Source organism: Xiphophorus couchianus, chromosome 7 (genome assembly GCF_001444195.1).
Source record: "Xiphophorus couchianus chromosome 7, X_couchianus-1.0, whole genome shotgun sequence".
Classification (NCBI taxonomy): Eukaryota; Metazoa; Chordata; class Actinopteri; order Cyprinodontiformes; family Poeciliidae; genus Xiphophorus; species Xiphophorus couchianus.
Genome location: NC_040234.1, coordinates 30,642,154 through 30,646,049, shown reverse-complemented (window position 1 = coordinate 30,646,049; position 3,896 = coordinate 30,642,154). Strand labels below are relative to the sequence as shown.

Sequence of the window (3,896 nt, the reverse complement as noted above, 5' to 3'; positions counted from 1 at the left end):
AACAAAGCGATAGGAAGACCAGGACTGGGGCTAAGCTACAGAAAAAACCACAGCGAAACCCTCTGTGGCCAGCACATCCATCATCGTCATGTTTCTGCAATGGGAAAAAAACTGTTGACCTCACCAACAGATGTGCAGTCTGCAAGATTGGATGGGAATGCAAAGAAGAGTGGGAGCATTAAACTTGCATGGATATTCTCATCAATGCGTTGATCAATTTGGTGGCATAATTCTACATGTTTATCCCTACGCAGTTTGCAATCTTGTTGACTTTCTTGGTTAAGATACAGAGAATAGCCAGAATCACATGTGGAGTAAATGGAGTCTCTTACAAACATATTATTTGCCTCTTTACATTAGATTTTATTTTGGTATTTCAGGATGAAGTTTGTTGAAATTTTATTTGTAGATTGCATAAAAGCCCCAAACAGAACAGAAAAGTCACAACATGTTAGTATTTGTAACTGGGTAGACAATGATTAAATATCACTTTCACTCCCATCTTTTAGGTTATTTTCTTCATTTTTGTCTCAAAACGTTTTTCTCACGTTCAACCACTGTGTTTCAGCTCTGAGCTGGAAATTCCCCCAGAGTGCACCAGTAGCACCAGAAGCTGCAGCCGCACTGCTTGGGTCACACTGGTGAAGGGAAGGCACGCCACTGGCAGCTGGCCTACCACATTAGAGAGTTATGCTGTATGTATGTGTGTATTTGCATGTGTGAGTATTCCCATATGTGTGTGTTAGCCCATGCATATGTGTATCATAATAAGAGCCCTGCTGTCTGTCGACCACAAGGCAGCAGCTGCTCGGGCCGGCAGATTAGAGGCTTGCTCTGCACTGGATGCCCTTACTGAGTGGTTAGCAGGATGGATGGGATGAATGAAGGAGTAAATGGATGGATGAATAGTAGTAGGAGTCTTGCCCTGGCCTCTTAAATACAATTGTTACACCTGCCAATGCTGGATGGAAATACTGCAAAAATGCTCTTATTTTATTATTTGTTTTACTTTTAGCTATGTCAGTCCATGTAATGTATTTTTTTTGACAGTATGTACAATTAACACCCAGGGGGACATTTTAAATGTACATTTATTGTAGAAAGAATTTTCTTCCTTAATTGCTTCTGGAGGCTTTGAGATGCAAAATCTATCATTTATACATGGCAATACACCTCAAAATTATTCACAAATGTTCCATAATGTCTTGGGAATTTTAAAATAATCAGGAAACAGGCAAAGAAAGAAGTGGGAAGTCATGAGAGCCTTTGCTGCCCTCGAACCCAAGAAAAGTGTTGTTAGGACTGGGCACCTTCTCTGCAGCTACACAAAATACTGTCTGTTAATAGTTGTTTTTCTTGTAGTTAGTAAAAGTCTGTGTGACCTTAAGTTAACCCAGAGGAGGACATTAATTTTGGCTGTGGAAGATGTTTCTCTCCCGGGTTTCCTGTCTATGATCAGGAGATGGAAGCGGGAAAGGCTAACATCGACAACTACAAAGGGACTTTCTCTTGTTGTAAGATGAGTGGTGAGCATTGAGTAAAAACATAAAAGATGTTAATAATAATAAGTGACTGTTTGTGTTAGCTTATAGCTAAGCAACTCCAAGATGGCTCTCACCCACCACCACTACTACAAACTATAGGCTTGAATGTAATTATTATAACCCGTTTATGATACTTAACACTTTTCCTGAGGGTACTGAATGCAGGGAAACTACTAAGGACAGGATTGTGGAAAGATGTGAACATGATAACCTTCTTCTAACAAATGCTGTGTTAGCACAAAAGTTAAAAGACGTACATATTCACCACAGTCCCGCTCAGCTGTGCAAACTCATTTATTGATGCCGGATGTCAAGATTACGCTTATGGGGGGAATACAAGCAACAATGTGCATATCTATACAGCCCTTACACTACAAATGAAAGATTACTGTTCTGACTAACCCGTTTTCTTCTGCCCACAAGGATAGCTTTGTACACCTGCTCCATTTAACTCGGGGGCATAAAGCTCTGTGCAATGTATGCCTTCCAGTAACCTGAATGAAGCCATAAGCCATATAAGCAAACCCCTGCACAGCACCAGACCTGATCAAAATCAAATAAAACCCCCTTTGTGTTGCAGAAGCCCTTATCTGACTGTGAGGATGATGGTGATCCTAGAGGGGGTCTCAACTTTACGTCAATACAACACAATGGAAGGAATTTATGCACAAGTTTGAGAGTTGTGCCGAAGCTAACTACTGGTCCAAACAGACAAGGTCCAGCCAAAATTCAGCCAAATTGGGCAACGGAGGCCTTTTTCCATAGAAAGCCTCACTCCTCCAGATGGGACTACCGTCTCCTGATGGATGAATTGAAAACTGCATATGGTCCATCTTCAATCAATCAATCAATCACATTTTATTTGTATAGCACATTTCAGCAGCAAGACATTTCAAAGTGCTTTACATCATTACAAACACAGAATCACAATGCAATATAGAATCAATCATTAAGTCAAGTTACATCAATAAATTTGTAATTGATTACATTTCAAATGCAATTCTAAACAGGTGGGTTTTCAGTTGAGATTTAAAAGAAGTCAGTGTTTCAGCTGTTTTACAGTTTTCTGGAAGTTTGTTCCAAATTTGTGGTGCATAGATGCTGAAAGCTGCTTCTCCTCATTTGGTTCTGGTTCTGGGGATGCAGAGCAGACCAGAACCAGAAGGCCTGAGAAGTCTGGAAGGTTGATACAATAAAAGCAGATCTTTAATGTATTGTGGTGCTAAGCCGTTCAGTGATTTATAAACTAACAACAGTTTTTTAAAGTCTATTCTATGAGCTACAGGGAGCCAGTGTAGGGACTTTAAAACTGGTGTTATGTGCTCTGTCTTCCTGGTTTTAGTGAGAACGCGAGCAGCAGCATTCTGGATCAGCTGCAGCTGTTTGATTGATTTGTTGGACAGACCTGTGAAGATCTTCTGATCCTACAGTATTTTTGTGAGTGTTGCATGTTTGTAAGTGATGCAGGTTGCTGCATCACTTACAAACATGCAACACTCACCCATGCTTATGAAATTTCCAGTGCTCATGAAGCCACCAAAAGCCTGCATCTAATATCACCAGTGCCATGCAGACAGGAACTCACAACATGGTGGAACGTCAGCCCAGAGCTGCTGTTGTGAAGCCCAATGCCAAAAACTGGATGTGTCCATTTTGAGTAAGGCCCAGAAACCAGTCAGCATCAAAACTGTCATGTTGATTTCCTTGTAATATACATAGCAAGGAAGTGCTGAGGCATTCCTTTGTCACATAAGATGAAGTCATGTTGTCTTCCTGTATCTCCCTAGCTTTAGACTCGCAGGCCAGCCATCCTTCTTCTGCTACTACTATGGGAGTCTGTGTGTTCCAGATGCTCCAGAGCTAAAGAGGGCCTTTTGCCTGCTTCTCCGATAAATCTCCCAGAGACACGTTTGGCACATACTCTTTTTATTTCAAGAGAATAACTGAACAGTTCTCTGTGACATGTTTCACTTATTCAGGAGCATCAGTGTAAAAGAAAGCAAAATACACTTGCGTATCACACATTTCATACTTTTATTTTTGAAAGAAGCAGTGATAGTTGTATACTATTCTTCTTACCCATCTTAATTGTACACTAGTTTTTCTTGATCTGTTACATAAAATCACCTAAATATACACTTAAATTTCTGGTTGGAACGTGACAAAATGTAGAAAATTTCAAGGGGAGTGCATAGTTTTACAAGGACCTGTACGTCATTTGCTAACTTTAATATAGGTGTAAAGCAGAAAATAGACTAAATGCTATCACGGTGGGTTATTTATTTCACCTGAGCATGACATTGGTCTTAGTATGGAATTCCCCTTTGGGCGGGAGCCATCAGTCATGTTCCC

The 3,896-nt window shown here is 40.5% G+C and overlaps 1 long non-coding RNA gene across 2 annotated transcripts; it reads left to right on the top strand.

Annotated features, from left to right (window-relative positions):
* Positions 1-2,956: 2,956 nt before the first annotated feature.
* LOC114148493 (uncharacterized) lies at positions 2,957-3,460 on the top strand. 2 transcript variants are annotated; one of them, XR_003596296.1, is made up of 3 exons: positions 2,957-2,981; positions 3,108-3,201; positions 3,332-3,460. It is a non-coding gene; the product is annotated as an uncharacterized LOC114148493 (long non-coding RNA). The 2 variants fall into 2 exon arrangements; XR_003596297.1 differs by having other exon boundaries at positions 2,958-2,981; positions 3,088-3,201.
* The last annotated feature ends 436 nt before the right edge of the window (positions 3,461-3,896 follow it).